Raw genomic sequence first — 24,537 nt, 5'->3', positions numbered from 1 at the left:
GAAACAAAAAGTAATTCTCTTATCCAGTCTCATCTTCTTTCATCAGGCGAAGGCGAATCTTTCCTGTAAATAGTCATTAGGACATTGAGCAGTGTTGTAATGTTTTTGCTGGTGTTATTAGTCTTTTCTGTGAATCGAGACACTAACAGGTAACAAGAAAGGAACAAAATAAGCTCCTTTGGGAAATCAACTTCAAGAGAAAATTCCAACATCTATTGTTTTTCTTGATTTCTTTTTGGCAAACATATCTTAATTCAGGCTGAGACTGCATATTTTGAATTTAGTCCAATGGAAGAGGAGATTCCATCCTTATTTATAATTCCCCTGCTGATGGCTCCCGTTATGGGTGGGGACCCAGGCTTCCTGGAGCCGGTCTTGGTGGTACCTAAGCTTCTGGGATGTAGGATTACCAAAGGCTCCCGTGACCCTGCCTGAACCAGGACTGCTGTCTATACCAGCATCTTCTCCAGCAACAGGACTGCCGGAAGCTTTTTTTTTCTTTTTTTTTTTTTAGAGACAGAGTCTCACTTTGTTGCCCTTGGTAGAGTACTGTGGCATCACAGCTCACAGCAACCTCCAGCTCCTGGACTTTAGGCGATTCTCTTGCCTCAGCCTCCCAAGCAGCTGGGACTACAGGCACCCTCCACAACGCCTGGCTATTTTTTTTTGCATTTTGGCTTGGGCCTGGTTTGAACCCGCCACCCTCAGTATATGGGGCCGGCACCCCACTCACTGAGCCACAAGCACCACTCAGACTGCCAGAAGCTTCTTTATAGCACAGCTTGTTTAATTCTATATACTTCAAATGTCTGTTTAACATCAATGCTTCTGTTAAAAGAAATCTGGTACTACTGATTGATAATTATCCTCCCAACTCAGACGCATATCAAGTACCAGCAAGGGAGAGCTAAGAAATGGCTTCCACTCCAAAGAAGATTAGAACAATAACTACTAACCATTATCGTGCACTTACTATATGCTAAGCTTTATCTCATTTATTCCTCACATGACACTAGGTATTATTATATGTCCCATTTCACAGATGAAAAAATTAAAGTTTAGAGAGGTTTCTAGCAAACTGATATTCAGATACAGAATATCTGATCCCATGGTCTATGCATATAATCCCTAGCTATATTGCCTCTCAAGAATGATATATGTATGCCATCAAAATTGGCACATATATGTAAGGTTTTTAATGGATTCAAAATGGCAATGGAAACTAATTAGTGTTTCATCTCTTGAGTTATTTGTAAGAGAAATTTTGGATAATAAAGAAATAGAAGTTTTTACAAAATAAAGGAAAATCTGGGTGAGATTCCAGGAGCAACCAATAGGTCTTATGAGTCAGGATAAATCTCATCAGCTGCTGTAACAAGCACTTTCACCCCTCAGTAGCTTAGCATAGCAAACGTTTATTTCTCATGTTCAAGGTGGCCAGCAGGGTGCTTTGTTCCACACATCATTCAAGGCAGAAGTAAGGCACTCGCCTCAGGTGAAAAATTTAAGGGAGTGACAAAAGTCTCAGTCTTCAAGATAAATGATATTTAGTATTATATTTTGAAGAAAATCAAAATTAGTGCAAAAAATCCATAATGAGCAAATAATCAAAATTTTAAATAAAGTCAAGGTCCAATAGGGCTTAGGTCAAGGTGAAGTGAGACTGAGTCAGCCTGGCTGACTAAAAACTAAGTTTTAAAACCCAACTAAAATAGAATGACCTTTACTGAGATGATGTAGATTCACAGGTATGAGCCAAAAAAAAAAAAAAAAAAAAAAAGAAAAAGGATGCATTATTGCCCCTAAGCCTACATCACCCAAAGTCAAAGATGAAAAACGTGCCCATGGACCAGTGAGGGAGTGAACACATTTTCATCATTCCAGGAAAGAGATGGAGCACAAGGAGGTAGAGACTGGAGTTAGCTTTGCTTTGGGGTCCGAGGGTTTGCTCATTCAGACATAGAGAAACAATTATTCCACTGGCAGGCCCCAGTCAGAGGCTGCTCTGGGAAAAGAGCCTCAGAGAACCTTTAGTTTAAGGGACTAGCTGGGGTATATATTGTTTTCATGGAGGGAGATAGGTTGCCTGGGTATAACATACTCTGTAGCCATTTTAAATTATATTGCTAAAAATCAGCTATCTTGCATTTCAGATAATATTTATAACTAAATGCAAACTCTTCCATTACAGACAAGTGGCACCAACCAACTTTTAATGATAGCCCAGGAGACTTGAATTAATATAGACCACAGTCTGGTGGTTGTGGAAGGAAAGCTTTATTATAAAATGGACTCAAGAGAGGACAGTCCTGGGCACCCTATCAGTACACTTTTCCTCAGGTGGGTCTTCCCTGGCCACCCCACTAATCATTGCTGCATGACCATATTTCATTTTCTTCATGGTGCTTATCACATTCCGGACATTTTCTTGATTATTTTAAACTTGTTTGTAGTCTGTCCTTCACCCCAAATCCACCATGTTGGAAGGACCATGAGACCAGGGATCTTTTCTTTCTTGCTGGCTGCAGCACACAGAATGGCATCTGGCACAGAGAAGATGCTTTACAAATGTTGACATTAATAAACAAGCAAGTTGAAATCAGTCTATTTGTTCCCCCAACTACCCTTCCTTATAAAATTCTCCAGAAGTGATTAGCACCTTAAGACCCTCAGTTAATGATAGCTGTTAATTATCGTTATTATGAAGGGTACACCATATCCCTGGATTAGTGAATAGTGAGGAAGAATAATTACAGTATCACGTTCAGGATTTTGATGCAAGACATACTTTTTAAAAATCCAATAAGAAGAGCCCAATTTGGATTATGCCACTCTAATGAGTTATATATATACACACACGTACACACACACATACATACACACGTGTGTGTGTGTGCATATACAGAGTGTCCATAAGTTCATGTAGAATTTAAAATAGACAAAGTATTTAAAATTGCACACAAACTTTATGGACACCCTGTATTTCTCCATGTAAATAAACCCTCATAATTCACCCACCACATTTTCTAGGACTTTCTCTGATTCTTGATAGACAATGAATCTGAAAAGAGTTCTGTAAAAGTGGCCCTGTGGTGGCAGCCTTTGTAGATATTGAGCATTCAGTGTTAATGGCTCATTACACACACACGCACACACACACACACACAGAGTAGACAGATATATACATGTAGATATATAGGTGTAGATATAGATAGCTAGAGCTGTATAAATTTCCTGACAATAACCAGAATAAACTAGCACATCATAACTCAAGACGTGTCATTAACACAAAGAGTTCTTGCCCATCAATTTCTGCATTGTCAAGTAGCACTTATCAACTAAAGGGCTTACAGAAACTAAAGACCCAATTTCAGGTAACTGCCACTGATTCAGTATTTAATAAGCTATATTTAAATCTATATATTTCATCAAACAGGGTACACCTTTAGATTTTGGCTCATATTACTCTCTCTAGTAACAAGATCCCTGCCTCATAGCTGGGTGTGGTGGCATGGACCTGTAGTCTTAGCCACTTTAGAGGGTGAAGCAAGAGGATCCTCGTGGGCAGGAGTTCAAGGCTGCAGTGAGCTATGTTTGTGCCACATTATTATTTCATCACATGAGATAATCAATTCTGAGGCTCCATAATAAATCCATACTGTAGCTATTCAGAGTCAGCTCTACATTTTAAATTCTCCACATTTTAATATTGTAGCATTATTTGCATTTTAATATCCCTGAAATCAACATGGCTTATGATCAACATCTTATGAGTATAGTATTCCTTTTATTTTCTTCCTTAAAAACTTTTATTAAAGTAATGATATGGCTTCTTTTATGTTTAGTACAACTTAGAATCAAGAAAATGTGGTGTCTGTAAGAAATACGAAAGACAGGTTTATAATCTTACTGTATTAATTATGAATACAAAGTGATAAGAAAAGCAGTAAGAACTTAGAAGATAAGTGAGGCAAACATGAACGTTCTATTCACATAATAACTCTCCAGTAAATATAAACAACCTCACTAGGACTCAGAAAAATGCAAATTAAAACAAAAAAGAGACTGGGTGCAGTGGCTCAGGCCTGTAATCTTAGAACTTTGAGAGGCCAGGATGGGAGGATTGATTGAGGTCATGAGTTCAAGAGCAACCTGGGCAACATAGCAAGATCCCTGCCTCACAGCTGGGTGTGGTGGCATGGATCTGTAGTCTTAGCTACTTCAGAGGGTGAGGCAAGAGGATCCTTGTGGACAGGAGTTCAAGGCTGCAGTCAGCTATGATTGTGCCACTGTACTCCAGCCTGGGCAATAGCATGAGACCCTGTCTCAAAATAGATAAATAAATAAATAAATAAAATTAAAAAATAAACTATATTTTTCTCTTTCAGATTAGCAAAGAATAATTTTAAAAATCCAGTGTTAATTAGAGTGAAATAGAATGGGCACCTTTATCAAATGTTGGTGGGTAAATGGGCACAACACTTTTGGAAAGCAGTTTGACAATATAAATTAAAATTCTTCAAGTATTCACATCTCATTTATTCTTGGAGGAATGTATTATGAGAGAATAGTCAGAAATAAGTCTAAAATATATTCACAAAAACAGTAGAAAAAAGTCAAGATACTACATGTATATACTATATTTCAATTATGCAAAGAATTAAAAAAGAAATGGTAAAAAATATGCCAAGGTATTAATGAGTGATTTTATTTTCTATTCTTCCATACTCGTGTGTACTTTATAAATAAAAATTTTTAATAATCAAAAAAATTGAAAAGTTGAAAGAAAATGACCACAGAATATTCTGACATAACTTCCACTTTTTGCCAAAGGAAGATTTGGAAAATTATTTCACAAAGTTTGTCCTCATATGAGACTTAAATGCTAAAAATCGTGTGGGAACATAATGCACAAGATAAAATATTTCAAGATTTGTTAGATTTAAAAAACCTAAAAGTTCTGGTCTTTGAATTTTACATTTTGGGATGAGTTATTTTGAAGCTTGTTATTATTATCATTTGACTTTTTTTAAAAAACACATGTATCTCATTGGTCAAACTTACCCTGTGAGGCCTTGTCTTCCTGGATGAAAAGACTTTCAATGTCTTTGCTAAAGGTGACATTAGGCAGGTCCTTACACATTAATAGCCAGATACAATTCACATTATATAAAGATCTATTTAGTCAAAAATCCAACAAAGGCTGTCTCCTGGGAATTAACAGTTGTGTACTACAAACATCGCAAACTTTTCTTTTAATAGGACTTCTAGGGCCAATTTGACACTGCTTAAGCATGGAGCAATCTCCCAGAAGTCTTTGGCTGATTCTTATTCTCTTTTTGAAATTTTATTTTGCTTACTTTTTTTTTTTTGAGACAGGACCCTCAAGCTGTCCCCCTGGGTAGAGTGCCGTGGCATCACAGCTCACAGCAACCTCCAACTCCTGGGCTCAAGCGAGTCTCCTGCCTCAGCCTCCCAAGTAGCTGGGACCACAGGCGCCCACCACAACGCCCGGCTATTTTTTGGTTGCAGCAGTCATTGTTGTTTGGCGGGCCCGGGGTGGATTTGAATCCGCCACCTTGGGTGTACATGGCTGGCGCCTTAGCCACTTGAGCCACAGGCGCCGCCTACTTTTTTTTTTTTAAGGAAACAAAAACACAATATGCCTTGGCTTGTGCCTTTGATATCAGAAAGAACACAGTTAAAACTGAAATGAGCTTATATACCATATTTCTTCTATATTTCAATAACTTCCTTAACATACTTACTGTTCCATACATTCATACTGTTTGTACTTTACTTAGGTATGCTGATACAAAGGATATTGTTCAGATCCCCAAGCATCTTGTAGGCTAGGTAGTGGTGGCAGGATATGGTGTTTATAGTTAACGGTGTAGAGTATCAATGTCTTTCATTCAACATAAGTTTGTTGAGTGTGTACCATTAGCCAGAAAGTTCTGGATATTGGGATACAGGGGTGGGCAAATCATATTCTTTGCCCACTGAACAGGTGGGTAGTAGGACTCTGAGGCTGTGTAGAGAGATGGGCTTCCATTCATGGGAAATCCCATCAACGTCTCAGTTCCTTTCCCACTTAGCCTCCTATTCCTACCCCCAAACTCCAACTAAATGAGCTTCTCACTGAGATCTGGGGTGAGACCGGGAACTCAATTTTTTTTAAAGCTCTCCCTGGTAATTCTGAAGCATAGTCAAGATTGGAAAAGATTAGACCATATGACTTAATGATAGCCACAACGATCTTACATAGAAATAGGAGAAATTGCTAGAAGGCAGCTGGCAAATGTTATTCTGAATCTGTTTCCTCATGGCATCTTGCTGCTATTAGAACTTTAAAATACAAAATTTAAAATCTAAAATCATGAACAGTACTCTAACTCCGGACAACTATATTGATGAGACTATTCTGTGTCTTTCTAGATGATTCTCAGCTTTTGTAATTTATTGAATTAATACTTGGCTGCAGCTACTTCTTTGCTTCTCATTTTAAGTTGTCTTCTTATGAAAACAATGCTCCAGATCAGTGGTTTGCCTGGTTAACACAAGCTGTGGCTCTTTTCTTTTGCAGTTCCATGAATGTGTCAAACTCTCGTGCCTCTGGGCCTTTGCACGTGCTATGTCCTTTTCCCACTCATTGGCTCGTGCATACTCAAGTCATGAGTGTGGGAACACAATCGATTTTTACATGTACAAGAGCTCAAAAAATGTAACTCATAGGCATTCTGACACAGAAGGCTTTTGGGGGATGGATAAACCAAAAAAGAGGAAGACAAGGCTGGGGAAACAGTGAGCTAAGGGATAGCAGCTCAGGGAAGGAAGTTCCAGAACCACAATTGTGCAGCAGGATGCAGACATGCTGAGGAGACCTCGGAGGGAAACCAAAAAGGGCTCTTAAAAAATAACAGAAATATTACATGTGATGATGTGACGGAGTAATTAGTCACATAGACAACTTTGGAAATGAAAACAGAAAGCAGAAGGAAAATGTAGTTCTTGCATATCATTTGGTTCGGTAGAGAATGCCGTAATACCGACATCATTAGGACAGTATAACCGCTGATGATTCCTTTTACCATAAATTGTATTACTTTACTGGGCTGTGGGAAGGGGTGAGTTGAGTATAAGGGTGTTAAATCCTCTATTAATACAAAGGGTCAAAAGGGAGAACGTACATTTGCTAAATCAAGAAATAATACACATGTTGGAAAATAATAGGAAAGACAGACCGGGAGAAATGGCTGTAAGAATTCAAAGTAGTTGACTCAGGCAAGGATGGGACACAGGCAATTAAAAAGCAACTACCACGTGCTTGGCGAGGTGCACAGACAAGTGATGAAACATGGTTCTGATACTTGAGGACTGTAAGTCAGTTTGGGGGATATAAGGTACAACTCATATACGACAAACAATGAAAGAAAAAGGCGTGATTAAATCTGAGACGTTTTAATTGTATAAACCTTCATGTTTAGAGAGGTGTATACGACAGAGAGCCCTATTGTATTTATCAATGTGTTTTCATATGTCAAAGGACAATAAAAATGAATTACTCAGTTTGGGCTCCTCCCTGAAGGTTTATAAATCTGGCCCATTGAAGGCTCCGGAAAACAGGGCTGTGCTGAAGAACCAGCTAATGTCTCCGTTAGTACTGGGCTGGCTGCCTTGGTGATCTTCAGCTTTGCCTGTGTTAAAAAGGTTATTAAATGCTTACTTGGTACCAAGCAGTTTTGTTCTCAGAAGATGAGCCTTGGGTTCGTGTTCCCTTTTGCCTAATAACTTCTGAAAAGATGCTGTTGAGGTGGCTAAAGGACAGACAGACACACACACACACACAGGAAGGACAGACAAATAAGGAAACCAAAACAAAAGGGTTAGAGGAATGGAGGGGGAAAAAAAAGAGAAGGCAAATATTATGCTTGTCAGGATTTGGGGGGATCCGTTTCACAAATGTGTTTTTTGCCAGTGTTGCATGTTTTACTTGGACATCCTGTCACTTCCTCTGTGCCCTCTGTGACAGAAATATTTGTTAGGAAGGTTAAAATCACTGAAGAAGTTGTTTATGTGGCATGTTCCTTGCCAAGAGATTTAGCCTCTGTTTCTCTGAAAAGAGTTAATTTATGGAGACAATTAAGCCTCCAGAAGGACCGAGTAGCCTCAGGTTAGAAGGCATCCAATGTGGGTGAATTAAAAAAATAAAGAAAGAAATCTTTGGAGTAAAGATGTAGCTCAGAAATCCACTCTTGTGTACACACGGGAAGGTTTTTCCCAGTGTTAACAAAACGAACAGTCTCAAAGCCTAAGAACCATCTACCTGTGAGACTACTGGATTGGAAAGGAAATCCACATATGAGCCGACCACGTTTTGCAAACAGAAGACGAGCGTGCAGGAGAAAGCCCCTACCTGTGGGGATCACAGCGCGTGGAGGGGATGACTGTTAGCTTCTTTAGTGACAATGTGTGTAAGTCTATGTCATGCCCGTGAGAAAAGAGGTGTCATATTATGGTTTACTTTTAGGCTTCTCTTCCACTAATGTGCTGATCCACTTGTTTGTTTTTTTCCTGGAAGGGAACAGGCAAAACCTTAAAGAAACAATCAATTTTTGTTTTCACTTAGACCCGAAAACCTGTGGGATTCAGACTCCACGAGAGTTACAAGTCAAGTTAGAGACACGTTATTCTGTGGCTTTTCATTCAACTAAAGTAGCTTTTATATATATATATACACGTGTGTGTATATGTGTCTGTGTGTGTATATATAAAAGGTTAGGTGTTACCTATTTATATATAGGCGTTACTTATGTGTATATTATATAAATGTATATATATATATGAATAATGTTAGGTGTTACCTATTTATGTATAGGTGTTACCTATATATATTATATATGTTTATATATATAAAGTTAGATGTTACCTATTTATGTATTTATACATATAAAAAGTTGTTACCTATTTATGTATAAGTGTTACCTATGTATATATTATTTCTATATGTGTATATATATCTCTATAAAGTTAGGTGTTACCTATTTATGTGTGACTTTATCCAGAAAGGATTTATGGCTGTTAAGTATTAGATATTACTATGCAGAGCTAAGCATCTTTATAAAAATTTTTTAAAAATTATGGTAAATACACATAAAATTTACTGTCTCATTTTAAAGGGTATCGTTCTGTAGCGTTAAGTACATTCACCGTTGTGGAACCATTGCCACCATCCATCTCCAGGACTTTGTCATCTTCCCCGACTGAAACTCTGTACCTGTTAGACACTAACTCCCTGCCCGCTCCCTGGCCCCTGGTGACCACGGTCCTGCTTCCTGTCTCGGTGAATCTGGCTACTCAGGCCCCCCATGTGCGTGGAATCCTGCGGTGCTTGTCTCCTCGTGACTGGCTTGTCTCATTTAGCGTCATGTCCTCAAGGTTCATTAAGTTTCAGTATGAGTCAGAGTGTCCTTCCTTTTTAAGACTGGACAATATTTTCAATTATGTCTATAATTCATTTTATCTATTCACTTGTTAAATGAAACATTTTAAATGTATCAGACACTCACGTGTTCAGGCTTTTCCTTCTCCCTGACTCTGTGGCAAAGTCGGTGTAGAGTTGCTGCACAGCAGTGCCTAGACGGGGACTCGCTTTCAGTCCCTCTCATGTCTGGGTGGACCCCATGACTGGCTCTTACTCACAGAATGTTGCATGACATTCAACACTTGCTGGGAGGCCGACACCAGGGCAATGTTGGAACTGTGAGATGGCAGAGCCGGAGGTGGAAGCACTCTGGGTCTCTAGGGAGAGCCCTTCAAGAGGCCCTCTCTACTAGGAATTACGCTGGGTATTGCATGAGCGAGAGATTTGGGAGCTATTAGTCAACCCTGTCTATATATCATTTCCAAGATCCATTTATTCAAAGTTTCTTCTCCTACCTTTTCAATTCATCTTTCCCAGTGTTCATTCCCGACTTTGCTTTTCTCTGCTACCTCTCCTCCTGTTTAACCACCAAGTCATCCAGACTGTACCTCTTTAACAGGGCCTGGATCCATTCCCTCCTACCTGAATTTTCTGCCATGGTTTACACAGTTCAAGCAGAGGCAGACCAAGGAGCAGGCTCTCATCCCTGAGACACTCATGTGTGAAGGGTGCTTCTGGGCCATTGGAAACTTTGTGTGGACCAATCTCCCTTCCAGAGGATACCAATGGGTTGAAAGAAGTACCGTAAAAAGACTTAGGCCAAGGGCTGGACCTTCATGGGGCCTGCTCTGTAACAGTGGGAGGTCACTGACCACTTTAGGAAGCGGTAGGTTTAGGGTAATGCAGGGTTCTGATTTTGCTGCGAGGGGTGTAGCACCCAGACTCTTCTTTAAACAAATGTTGAACACATATGGAGAAAATATCAGTCTGTAGGGGAGGCCAATAGTCAGCCTCCTCAAGTTCCCTATATATCTTAGTCTGGCCCTGAGCCCACCAACTTTTCTTGCTATTTGATTTCATTCCAAATGATCATTCTACCATTTATCCTCTTCACTTCTGTCTGAGTGATCTCTCTAGATTATAGCTATGATCATGTTAGCCCTGCCTTTAAAACCTATCTCCTAGGGTAGATATTCTTCATATGAATTTGTCTCCCTAGCCACAAGGAAGTGAGTGGGAGAGAAAAAACCATTCAGCGAGCAAGCTGTGGTGACACCATCCCTAATCATAAGCTTAAGAGGCAGAAAAATTTTTCCAGCCTTAAGTCAGGGCCCTATGACAGTATAAGGATAGTTCCTATGATGTCATTTTAAAGGAAAGTCTGTATTCCTGTTACACTGTGAGTACTTGGAAGCTGCTTTTTGCTTTAGGCCTAATGCCCATGGAGACCATTGGCATCCTCCCTACTGAACCCTGACTGCAATGTGTAGAGGATGGGGAACAGGCCCATCCTGTGTGCTAAACTCAATAGCTTGAATGTCTCCTTTGGACAGAGGAATGCCCATTTATCTTTTCCTCTTCCTGAATCCCCTTCACTTGGGTGCAATAAATCACCCTTTTGTTAGGAAAAAGAAATCAAGTGTCTTATGATGAGTTTACTCTGCAATTGGAATGAAGTTAGAGGAAGAATAAAGCAAATTATTCTGTCTAGGAAATCTCTTTGCCCTTCAAAACATGGCCCAGAGATCAGGCTGACTTGAAATTTATGGGTCTAAAGTTTGTAGCCAAAATAGTTCTTTTTAAACAACTGTTGGCCAGCACACTTGTGCGTGGTGCCTTATCCCCTGCTGCCACTGCTGTCCTTCATCAACAGCCTTCGTTCAAGTGTCAGACTAGTGGGCTTGGCTTAATCAGCCCTTGGGATCGGAGGTGAATGCAATGAATAACATAATTTTGAGAAACCCGAGTTTAGTCTTGCTAAATTCTCACTGCGAAACAATGGCCTTATTGTGGATTTATAACCAAAAGAAGATAGCTATGAATAAAGCCAAACGTAGCTTTGGGTTCCGGTGCTAGCTAGCTCTGGCCTTACAGCCATTTTCAAACACCTGCCAGACAACACATGGATATGGTCCTGTGGCCAATGGCTGAAAAGAAATCTTGACTTCCTTGCTTAAGGAGTCTCTCTCTCTCTCTCTCTCTCTCCCCCCCGCCCCCGTGTGTGTGTGAGTTTGCTTTTTTCTTTGTGGAAGTGGTCAGACATTGAGCTAGCGTGGTCAAATGGTTCTCTATTTCTCAGAGATGTCCCTTGAACATAAATTCTTCCATTGCTAGAATGTCCTACACCTTCTTCCCTACCAAAGGCAAATTCATTTTGTCACTACTCACCGAAAAGGGAGCAGGGTACTTGGGCCCTGGGTCTCCTCACCCCCTACCCCATGAAAGACAGTGCTAATGGATGGCGGCAGCGTCCCAGTCCCCCAGCTTTGGAATTCTCATGGGGAGCTCTCTGTAGCGACCGTATTAGTAGACGGCAGTTGACAGCCACGTTTTAACTGTTAAGCTTTGCGCTGCACATGGACCCTTGCATAGCCAATGCTGATTATACAAAAGTGAACAATACACAATCTCTGCCCTCAGAGCTACAGGTGAGCGGGTAGAAAAGAAAGAATGTTAATACTCCCTTTCCCCATCCCACCTCTATCGTGCTTTCTGTTCTTGAGAAATCCATGAGGTAGGAAACTTCTACTGACATTTCTGTTCTCAAGTCTTACCTTCTGCTGAACGGTCTACGACTCTAATGTGTCATTTACAGGTCCCATGAACATTCTTCACACTCATAGCCCTGACTCAGGCATTGTAAGAGATAGCTATGTAACAGAAACATTGGAACACCCTCAATCTTTCTAAATAAAAAAAGAGAAAAAAAAATAAAAGAATGTGTTATTTAATCATAAAATCTCATAATTTGTGTTTGTTTTCCTCCTGATTCTGGTTCAATTATGTCTGGTCTAAAAGTGGCACAGCTGTACGTTTCACTGGGAAGAGATTTTAATTTCCTCCTGTGCCCAAACAGATCACCTTCCCCAATGGGTTTTTTTTTTTTTTTTTTTTTTTAGCATTGACAAGGTAACCACAAAATTTCCTTCCTTAAAATTCTCAGCCAATAAATGGTGCTATTTGGAGCACACAGCTGGCAAGCGAAAGGGGACTTGCCCACTCTGTTGTCCTGCAGCTCTGGGAACAAGGGGGTTGGCCCGGAGGCTTCATCGGTCTGGGAAGGACCTGCACCTTCTTCCGCCTGAACCTTCTCCTCCCCATAACTGCCTGGAGGAGGGGGGGCATCTCAATCAACGTAAGCGATGAAGCTTCAGGGACAAGTGCCCCTTTTGTTTTCACCCTGAGGTGTAAATGAGGAAGCTGGAGAGAGCTGGCCAGCAAAGGGAAGGGGAAATGGGACTTTCCCAGCAAGAAGATTCTGAAATATGGGATGGGGGGCGACAGTGGCTTCTCCACAATGTTAGTAAGTCTTGCCTTTCAGTAAGGCTGAGAGAAAGTCCTTGGCTATGTCTTGGGTATCTTTAAAGCAACCGCACCACTGAGACTCTTCTGTATGGTGTTGTCCCCACTGCATGGATGGATGGCTCTTCCTGCAGAGAGAGGCAGCAGCCTCCTGGAGGCTCTCTCTAAACCCAAGAAGAACAGAGCCCAGGGGCTTCAGCTGGTTTCACCCCTGCTAAGAAAAGCTGTTCTTTTGTTTCAGCAGCTGGTTTCTTAGAAGACTCCATGTGATGGAGAAAAAAATACACATCTGTACACATTTCTTCTGAAATAGAGCGTAGTGCCGAGTGGCCGACAGGACAAGGGCTTTCTGTGCCATCCTTGGCTACCATTGGCCGGAGATTCAGGGAGCCAGACATCTGCTTGAGTTTATGACTCTGCAGTTTCTCTCTGGCTCTGAGGGGCGATGAAAACTGGCTGTTTCTCTGATTACTTCCTTACACCCTTCACGGCTCCTTAAGGACTAAGGGGCCATTTCCTTTCCTGGTTTTAACTCTTTTCACTGTATCTATTCCCTATTTGGTTAGAATGTTTATGCCATAAATTTTGCTGGGCAAATAAAGTGTTGTATTTTAATAGCAGTTTCAGGCAGACGTGAGTGAGACAGTAGCTCAGCAATTTTTTAGCAATCCTGGTAAATTTTCTTGGCCTCTGAGAACTATAGCATCATAGTCATTTTTTCCTCTTTTTACAGTTTTTGGCTGGGGCCAGGCTTGAACCCGCCACCCCCAGTATACAGGGCCAGCGCCCTACTCTTTGAGCCACAGGAGCCGCCCCTCGCATCATAGTCTTCAAAGTGGAAATATCAATACATAACTTTTCAGGTGGTGGGAAAGTCATGGGAAATATGTATTCAGCATACATACATGATAGTACTATCAAACTGCAATGGGCTTTCTTTTGAAAGCCCACTTTTTAGAGCAGTTTTAAGTTCATCGCAAAATTAAGAGGAAGGAGCAGAGATAGCCCATAAACCACACACATGCATAGCCTTTCCTGTTATCAACAGTCCCCCCACAAAGTGGTGTGTTGGTGCCAGTCGATGAACCTACACTGACACACCATTATCACCCCAAATCCACAGTTTACATTAAGGTTTATCCTTAATGTGCATTCTTTGGGTTTGGAGACAAACATCATGACGTGTACCTACCATTGTAACATACAGAATATTTTCACTGTCTTAAAAAATTCTCTTGGTTCTGCCTGTCTATCCCTCCTACCCCCCAACCCTTGGCAACCCTTGATCATTTTGCTGTCTGCACTCCTTCGCCTTTTCCAGAATGTCCTACAGTTAGAATCAGTACATGGACTTCTTTCACACACTGACGTGAGTCCAACACTAATTAAGTTTCCTCCATGTCTTTTCATAGGTTGATAGCTCATTCCTTTTTAAGGTTGAATAATATCTGTTGACTGAGGTACCATAGCTTATTTATCCGTTCACCTGCTAAAGGTGCTGTATCTTGGTGCTGTAAGTTTTACAACACTACAGGTAAACAATGAGCAGATTGCTGGTATATTGATATATATAATAGCATTCGGAATGCTGACATTTGCCAAAGTCTTTAACATCCATTCTCTTTTTTGAAGCTTCCTCACCTGGTGAATTTGACAGAGCAGTTATTTTGACCTATCTATTTGAGAAATTGTAAGCAATCAGAAGAGCAAATTTTAAGTCGCATAATCGGTCAACCAGATGTTATATATATCATGGTAGAGAGGAGGCTATTGACATTCAAAGATCAGTGACGTCTTACAAGGAGCAAAGCTAGTGAGTAGAGATAAGACGCGCAAACCACATCTGCTGATATCAAATCCCATACTCTTTCCATCACAGCAAGTGAATTTTGAATCTCAAGAAATTGTGGAATTTTGTAAATAAGTATTTAAAAGGTTTTTTTTGGAGCAGTGTCTCACTTTATCATTCTTGGTAGAGGGCTGTGGCATCACAGCTCACAGCAACCTCCAACTCCTGGGCTTAGGCAATTCTCTTGCCGCAGCCTCCCAAGTAGCTAGGACTACAGGTGCCTGCCACAACGTCTGGCTATTTTTTTGTTGCAGTTTGGCCGGGACTGGGTTCAAACCCACCACCCTTGGTATATGGGGCAGGCGCCCTATCCACTGAGCCACAGGTGCCGCCCCTATGGTGCATATTGCAAGGGTACATATTGGATCTATTAAGTATAAAGTATAAATGTCTTAACACAATAATTAAGTAAATGAGGTGACAGATATATTAACCAGTATGATGTAAGCATTCCAAATTGTATATGAAATCAGCACATTGAACCCTATAAGTGCATTAATATATACATGATTTACCTCTTTATGATTTAATAAAAAAAAAAGTTTTTATGTTTAATGCGTTGAAATCACATTCTGTAGCTTTGCGAAATTTGCTTCATAGATTACTTTATCAAAGAGGTGTGTTAATATTTCTAACTACCAGTTGTGGCTTCTTGAACTATTGTTCATTTTCTCAGCATTATAGGACATCTTTCTTTAGCTTTTATGATGTTTTCATTTTGACTTGTATTTTGATATTAAAATTTACATTGTGTTTTGCTCATATTTATTTTTTAATTCTTTAAGTATTTATTTATTTCTCATAGTTGTGTGGTTTTTTAGACTACTCCTGCCCTTGATTTTGCAAACAGAAACACTACCCCTCTTTTGATCACTCAGCTTATTGATATTACTATTATTATTATTGCTGTTATATTAAAACTTATTGTTGCTAATTCATTCTATGTCTTCTCCTTAAAATTATTTCCTTCCCTTGTTTGGATAGATTAGATTAGATTCCAGCCATTTAAAAGTTACATATTCTATTTTTGTTCTTTATGTAACTTACTTATTTTTTCCATCAGTATGTTAATTGATAGAATATTACTATTTCCCCTCTATGCAAGTAGATAAGTAACTTACCACATTTTTATTTCTTTAAAAAAATATCTTTTCTGTTTTCCATCTCCACTCTTTTGTTAACTTTCTAGCATTTTAGTTCTAGATTTATATAAATATTTTTGAGATACATGAAATTTTTTTTTGTTTTCTCTTTTTTTGTTTGTTTTGGATTTTTTAAAGATGGCAATATGTTTTATTAAGTTTCCTAGACCATGCTTTTTTTCACATACATGTGCACAAATTCTTTGCACTTGTCCAGCAAGAGGTAGGTCTAATCTTCCTCTCCTTGGATACGGCCCCAGACAGTCACTTGCTCCTTTTTTCAGTGGTAGCTTTATGATGTATCTATCGATAGTTCACTCCTTGTTTATTGCTGAATGGCACCCCATTGTATGACTACACCACAATTTGTTTATTCATTTGTCTGGTGATGAACATTTGGATTGTTTCCAGACCTTTGTTATTAAAAATAAAGCCACTTCAAACATCAGTGTTCAAGGACATATGCTTTCACTCTCCCCATAAAATATGCAGGAGTAGACTTGCTGGATTATAAAATGTGTATGTTTAGCTTCTTAAAAAACAGCCAACTGTTTTCGAAAGCATGAACTATTTTGCATTCCCACTAGCAGAGTGTGCGAGTTCCAGTAGCTTCCTCTCCAACACTTGACATGGGTAGGTTATATTCTGAAGTCCCGTCCCTTATCAGATGTATGTGTATAATTTGAAATCTTTTCTCCCCATCTGGGGTACATCTTTTCTTTGTCTTAACAGTCACTTTTCAAAGAGCCCAAGTTTAATTTTGATGCCGTCTAATTTATCAGTGTTTTCTTTCATGAGTTGGACTTTGGGGCATAGAATCTAAGAGGCCTACGGGATATATAAGTAAAGGTTTTTTTCTCATTTATGCTATTTTGTACTTTGTGAGCTCTTCCATTCCAAGATCTTACATCTTTCTCTAATTCTGGGTCATTATTGGTCTTTATTCCTTCAAATTTTCCCTTACTTTTTATTGTTCTTTCTTTTCCCTTGAATTCCATAGGATTAATAATTCCTCTAATTCTATCCTTCAGGTCTCTTAAATTTTCTTTTACATTTTCTACAACTTCATGTCCCTCTAGTGCCTTCATAGAGACTTTTTCATTCTCATCGTCCAGCTCACTAATTTGTTTTTCCACTATAACTATTCTTCCATCACACAAAGTATTGAGTTCTTCATTTCAAATTTCATTTCTTTGCTATAGTGTTTCTGCTTGGTTATATATATAACTGCTTGTTCTGACTTTGTATCTCTCATCTTTTTGAAGATGACTATAAATCTCAGGGCTACCATGTTTGTTTTCCACATCTCACTGATCACTGTTACTCTCTGTTTGATTCCAATGTCCTGAGAACTGCTGTTTCGTATATTTAGTCTGGTATCGATCATTTTAAATCATTTGTCTCTCTTGTTTCTTGGGCCTGATTTTTCAGGTACAGCTTCTTCAGTTTATTTTTTAAGGCTGGTGTAGAAATCAGATGCCTTATTAGTTTGCTCGTGAGCTCATATCCTCCCCTGAATGTATAAACTAACTTTTAGAAAAGAGTTAAATCCAGGTTTTAACTGTGACCTTTTGGGTAAGTTTAAGGAACAGAGGTGGGAGAGGGAGGTCACTGCAGGAAGGAAGCCAACTCTTCCCTCACCTCTTTGCGATTCCCTTTCCCCAAAGAGTTGGCCTGTTCTCCAGCAAATATTGTCATGCAATCACCTGAGGGACTATTCTTTCTACAATGTTTCCCTTTGCTTATAATAGTCTAGATCATTATTTCAGTTGAAATAGAATCACTAGAAGGAAATTCATCTTTTTTTTTAATATATTAAGAGATTTATTAGGGGATTCAGACCTACCTAGTGGAAGGAGCTCGTTACCAGTCTTTGCCAGGCTGTTGTATTTCTGTCTGGTGCTATAGATCGAAGTCTGCAGGGAAGGCAGTCAGAAAGGAAAGGTGGGTGCAAAGTCATGGACAGCCAGGACAAACTGGAACACGTAATGAGCCTGAGCTGCAACCCATAATGATGGACTGGCACTCGTGCCAGTAAAAAGCTGGAACCCATTGTCATGGAGCTAAACACATTTGGTCTCTGAGACAGAAAAGGTGAAAGAGGTCGCAGGGCAAGTTGCCTACCTGTGAAATAAGCCAGCAAAGCTACGTAGGACGTGAGTCTCAGGAGTTCCTGGTTATAAAGCCCTGCTGCTTTGAGTGTAAAAACACCATCTGAATGCTGCTTCACTGCCACTCTCCAATATTGCACAAAAAAAAGTCTTTAACTTTAACGGGAAATACAAGGATGGGAATTCTTGGAAGCATAGTTCATCCTAGCCAAGTTGACACATTACAAAACCACCGTGACCTCGGCATGTGGAAGGAGGCGGGGGAGGGGAACTCTCAGGGCAGCTGCTCTGCTTTGCATCCGTGGTACCTGCTTCTCCCCCAGCTGAGCCCTGGCCGCAGCCTGTTGTTTCCCTGTCGTTTCTGGCCAGTGGTGCATTGGCCTGGTGGTTTTTCTGCCCTGCAAGGGCAACATGGCCAACAGGATTCTGAGGCAGAGAAAAGACCACACGTGTCTCCACCTGCTTCTCAGCCATGTTTTGCAGCCTTCTTCAACCCCTGTCTCATGCCTCTTTCTCCCCCTCTGGTCCTCCCTCAGTCGTCTCCACGGACTGCAGCACCACTGCCTTCCAAATGGACCTTTCAATTCTCACTTTAGTGCTCACCTCCGTCGTCTTCTCCATCACATGTGCGGTGGCATCAAGGTTGGTGGCAGAAGCTATGCACATATTTGCTATCACATAAGCTCTAGTAATACTGTTAACGTAGATTTTTAATTTTATTGTAAGATATTATTAAAGTAATATGAAGACAATGATTTAAAAACAAACCACTGATGTTTTTTGGGTATGTTGTTTAACTTTTCTGGGGATTTATTCAGCACAGTTCTTTTCCAACCAATCTATCTTAGGGGAAGGGGCCATTTAAGATTATACTTTGAACCACAGGGTTTTTAAAAGAGGCTTGTACATTTTTGGCCCATACACCAGAGTGGAAGAGTAATTGAGGTAAACTGTCTCAATTGTTCCTAGAGGTGACAAGAGAAGGCTGTATTGCAGCAGTTCTCAACCTGTGGGTCGCAACTTGTAACTGTATTAAAGGCATTAGGAAGGTTGAGAACCACTGTTATATAGTAACTAACAGCTGCTCTTATTTTGCAATATCATTTATCACCCAATGCCTCCCTTTGGCCCCATAAATCTCAGTGGTATTTATTTCCTTGGAAACCCAAAGAGAAAACATCCTATGCCTTTAATTTCTAAGGCTGGCTTGTGACTGGTTGGAGCAACTGGCAGCACCCAGCCCAGCCAACACATTTCTCTGTGTCTAAGACGAATTTTTCCAGTGCCCTACAATATTGAGCCATGGGAAATCCAGGCAAATGATTTAGGCTGAATTTTATTCTTACTTGGACATGGTAACAGAACTGAAACTCCCACAGATGACTGTAATTATCAACCACTTGATGCAGTATTCCAGACAGGATGGTGTTTTTAAAATTGTTTGCTTTTTGAGCAACCAAGTACTCAAAAGAAAGAAAGATCTTTTGTGGAAGTAACAGAGCATATTAGCCACATAATTCCTACAGAAATGCTCCAAAATCAAGGAGAGAGAGAGAGAGAATTGGAGATAGTGATGCTATTAGTTGTTAATGCTCTTTTTTATTGGAGACAGAGCCTCAAGCTGTCACCCTGGGTAGAGTGCTGTGGCATCACAGTTCACAGCAACCTCCAACTCCTGGGCTCAAGTGAGTCTCCTGCCTCTGCCTCCCAAGTAGCCGGGACTACAGGCACCCACCACAACACCCAGCTATTTTTTGGTTGCAGCCATCATTGCTGTTTGGAGGGCCCAGGCTGGATTCGAACCTGCCTGCTCTGGTGTATGTGGCTGGCACCTTAGCTTGAGCCACTGGCGTGGAGCCAATGCTCTTATTATAAATTATTTTGGGAAGATAAACCTCTGGCGGGCAGGCCAGATACTGTGTTCCTTCCTTGCCCTAGAAGATCAAGTGATCCAGCTTGAGCTAACAACAGGAAGAGAGTCTGCAATGCTTCAAACTTCACAGAGAAGTTACCAGGTAGAAGGGGACGATTGCAGTGAATGATTTTCCTGACAAAATGACAGTGCCCTGACAATGGCTATGAGGGCTTGATGACCCTTAACATGTTGGGGGAACAAAGAAGTCAGTAGAGCAAGGTGAAAATGTTAAAGGGGGGAATATAAGAAACACAAAGGAAAGATGACAAGGTGACGAGTTAAACATAATCCACAGAATAAGAAACGTCAGGCACCTCCTCCGCAGTACACCTACAAACACCTGCCCTTTTGTTAATACATAAAAGAAGGCCTCTCCCGGTAACTCCTTAACGTCCTTGGTGGAGGGAAATCAGATGACTAGGCAGGGTGACGGGGCCTGGTGGGAGAGACTTTACTGGACAGTGCCTCGGGCAAGCTGTGTTTTACCTGAATCAATCTTTTATTGGTTGCCTCCAAATCCTGGTTATTCAAGTCTTCTAACTCAATCTCATCTCTCCTTCCACTGTTCCTCTCACAAAGTCTCAAAGGGTTAAAATAGACATAGCAAATAATCCATGTGTGTAGTGGGGGGGGTCGCTTGGATCTGACTTTTAATTGGAGCCAAATTCAAAGAGATAAAGAGACTAGACATCCCCTTGTGATATTCGTTCCTTAATTTGATGGCAGCCTATCCAAGCTTTCAATCTCCAGTCATTGACCTCTGAGAACCTTGGGCATCTTGGTCCTGGCTCCGATGGAATACCCTCCATTCTCTCAAATAGTTTACCCAGGTGCCATGGCCTTAAATTGCACCATGAACAAGCCTTTTATTTTAAGCATTTCTTCTTATCTAATAATAAAAAATGGTGTTACAGTGAATAAGACAGTGGCATTCAAAAACTGAATGTAAATGAGTTATTTACATCATTTTCTCTAATGGAGGAAATATGACCATTGAATAAGGATCAGGGGAAGCATTGAAAGAGAGACAGAGGCTCGGCGCCTATAGCTCAACTGGCTAAGGCGCCAGCCACGTACACCTAAGGTGGCGGGTTCGAATCCCCAGCCCAGACCCGTCAAACAACAATGACGGCTGCAACCAAAAAATAGCTGGGAGTTGTGGCGGGCGCCTGTGGTCCCAGCTACTTGGGAGGCGGAGGCAGGAGACTCACTTGAGCCCAGGAGTTGGAGGTTGCTGTGAGCTGTAATGCCACGGCACTCTACCCAGGTGGATAGCTTGAGGCTCTGTCTCCAAAAAAAAAAAGAGAGACAGAGTCTGGAGGAGGTGACGACAATTATCTTCTTAACAAATATCATTTATATAATAATTGTTTTTCTTTCTCTGGACGTCAGAGGCTGAGAATTGAGTTAGTGCTTCAGTTCACGGCACTTTATCATCACTGGTCAAAGCAAGGCCCTCTTTTAAAAAACTTTATTTCTATTTTATTTCCCACAGGTGGTCAGTCCTTCTAAGGTATTAAATGTGTATCTACTCGTCTGCATGTGTTCTTGCAAAAAGTATGTATATTGTTTTTTATATGTTTAATTTATTTGTTAATTTATTTTTGTCTTTATTAAACCATAACTGTGAGCATTGGTGCATTTATGGGGTTCAGGGTACTGATTTGGTAGACAATGTGAGATGCTTACATTGAACCGATTAACACATCCATCACCATTTTACCATTTTCTTAATAGTTTTGCAATGTACCATTGCATCATGCACATTAGGTGAGGCCGCCGCCAATACCCTCCCTCCTCCCCCGCCCCTCCCGTCTCTGTATATTTAATTTATACAAATGATACCCTGTTATATATTTCCATCTATTTTTAAGTGTTCTTTTGCTTAGGCTATACTTTAAGATCCATCCACGTTGCTGTGTGCACATCTGGTCCCTTGCTTCCAACCACCAGGCCCTGTCTGAGGGACTAACACTCACACCCCATCCCAAATGATGCTGAGCCAGTATCCACACCCATGGCCCTAGGAAACTGGGTGAGAATCTCTTGTGACTCGCTGCCTATGAATAGAGTAGAATTTCTGGTAAAAAGGTGAAATTATATTTAAAACATTCTCATTTTTAACCACTTTTTATTATATGTGAGGTTGTCGTTGTTATTACCGTATTTCACAGACTAAATGGAAGCATTAAGTCAGACGCCCGCAGTCATTCCCTGAATGCAGACTAGACCCCGGGCCTGAATGTTTCTCCCCTGACTACAGTGTTCTTCTCTGTTCTTTTTACCACGTCACTTAGCCTACTCTGAAATCGAAAAGGGTTGGGGTTAGACCCAGTGCATTACATTTCCTGGGGGTCACCCTCCCTCCTTCCTGAATATTGTGTACATAGTGACTCCGAGCTAAACTAACGAAGTGGGACACAGAAGTTTCCTGTTGGCTGACAATAATGCTGGTGGCCTCATTTAATTATTTTTGTTTTTCTGGTAAACTAGCAATAGTACTCCCACATTAAAATCAAGGATAAAAGAATGCCTGCAATGTGCTGGAGCAGGTCATAGAGGCGAATCTCTAAGAATACTGGTTCCTGAAGGTCCATTCCAGCAAGGGCAATACAGCTTTTAATTGGTGCCCTTTGTATATCAGACACACGGACGATGATGGGCTTGTGAAAAGCGGGTAAGCTTAAATCTGATGGAAAAAAGAAAATGACATGAAGCCACTTGATGAGAGCTACCTGAGAAATATTTGATAAATACTCGATGATAACAAATCTACGTGCCGGAACAATCTATTTTGTAATTCACGCAATCGGTGTATAGGCATTGTTTGGTTTGTCTTCAATGTCATTCTGGCAAAGCTCCTGCATTCTTCTGATATTGTCACATAGCAGCTCAGTGGCCGTGCTGTCAGACCTCTCTTATCAACATGATGTCCTGGGTCCTCGAGAAAGTCTGATACAGCCATTCCAGACATTCTCCTGCAGACATTTCTGTCTTTTACAAGGGCTTTGACACTATATCAAAGAATCTGCTTATAAGGGAGAATGCATCTTTCTATTCAGGGTGGGAACTGCCTTCATCAGGAGCAGTGACTGATCTCAACTTGGGGAGGAGAGAAAAATTTGTCTTAGAGTCTCCTGGGCTGTGAGTGTGCATGTTGGGGGTGGTGGCAGAGGTTTTAAACATTGAAAGCCTTTAATTAAGAACTGCTGGTCCCCTCCTCCAGTGGTTTTCAATACATCTACCCCACACTTCATCCTATTAGTTTTAGGACAATTCCTCCATGAGTTTTTGGACAATCAGCCCTTATAGACAATGGCAGTGTCACCAGTTACTTAAGCAAATGTCTTTACAAACTCGGTTTAAAACAAACAAAGAAAAGACGAGGAAAGTGGGTTGACTGATAGTCCAGATTAGAATTTTAGGAAAAAAAAATTCTCTTAGGTTTCCTCAACTGCCATGATATTTTTATTTTTCAAAAAGTAGCACAGTAGATTAGTCTACTGAAAAAGCAGTGATCTAATTTTAGGCCAGAAGCCTGGGTTGTAGTTGCCATCTCTGCCGCAAACAGTCTCAGGTGTTTGGGGATGTGATGATGTCTCTGGGCTCTAAGTAGATAAAGGCCAAGATCTTGTCCAGCTCAAAAATCATTAAGCTATTACACCTAGAGGAAAAAACAAACGACAATGGGACCGTAGCATACTATGCCCTTGTTTGTCCTCTTTTTCTAATTCGCTGGATCAAGAATGCAAAATACTATTTCCTTTCATCTTGATACTTCTTTCCGTGTTTTATTATTCTCTAGAACAAAGCTAGCAATACAGATGGCGTTTCTGTTGGAAGAAGCAAGTTGGAACACGGGAATGCATTTCTGATTCCCTCTGTTGGAAGATCTAGGGAGAAAACAGGATTCCCTTGGGAAGGACTCTTAAGAGAAACAGTAGTTTTCATACTATAGCAGCATCAGAATCACACAGGTTACTGGGTCCCACCCCCAGAGCTGCTGATCTGGGAGATCTGGGGTAGGGTCTGAGAACTGGTGTTTCGAGCAAGTTCTCGAGTGATGCTGATGCTGCTGATACTACGTGGAGAACCACCCTCACAGAACCTCGTCTCCTCCAGAGGCGGACATCCGAATCTCTCCCTGTCATCCTCGTCCCCAGGTTATAGCCTTGGAGATGATGCCATACCTTCCTATTTCTGATTCCAGAAGACTCTTTTTCCAGTCTTCTGGAGTTTCCTGCAGACTTGCAAGGAATGACTCAATAATCACCACCCACAAAAGAAAACATCAACACAGAAAATGCAGAGGAGGGCATGTAAGAGCCAAACTAACTCCATTTTGTCAGAGACTCCATTTTCAAGCCTGGTTGTTTTTCTAAGTTACATTCCAGGAGTGCTGAGTCATGTAAGCAATGCCTCACGACCTTGCACAACATGTGCCCATGTATGGTGACGGCAGCCCCCAGACCAATCAGCCTAGAACAACTACTGCCCAGAGCGATAAGGACCCACCTCAAACCAGTCTGTATTGAACAAGTACTCTGCACAGTCATAGACCTTATCAGTGTACT

The 24,537-nt window shown here is 40.7% G+C and overlaps 1 long non-coding RNA gene across 3 annotated transcripts; it reads right to left on the bottom strand.

Moving 5' to 3' along the window:
- Positions 1–2,255: 2,255 nt before the first annotated feature.
- LOC111723305 lies at positions 2,256–18,155 on the bottom strand. Of its 3 annotated transcripts, XR_002771877.1 has the most exons (5): positions 18,062–18,155; positions 17,784–17,853; positions 12,199–12,330; positions 8,417–8,574; positions 2,256–2,543 (listed from the first exon to the last, which is right to left on the bottom strand). It is a non-coding gene; the product is annotated as an uncharacterized LOC111723305 (long non-coding RNA). The 3 variants fall into 3 exon arrangements; XR_002771875.1 differs by lacking the exon at positions 17,784–17,853; XR_002771876.1 differs by lacking the exon at positions 18,062–18,155 and having other exon boundaries at positions 17,784–17,886.
- Positions 18,156–24,537: the final 6,382 nt, after the last annotated feature.

The sequence above is a fragment of the Otolemur garnettii genome, unplaced genomic scaffold, assembly GCF_000181295.1.
Source record: "Otolemur garnettii isolate 467f Iridium unplaced genomic scaffold, OtoGar3 scaffold00010, whole genome shotgun sequence".
NCBI lineage: Eukaryota > Metazoa > Chordata > Mammalia > Primates > Galagidae > Otolemur > Otolemur garnettii.
The sequence above is the reverse complement of the archived record's forward strand: the minus strand, read 5'-3'. Positions and strand labels throughout refer to the sequence as shown.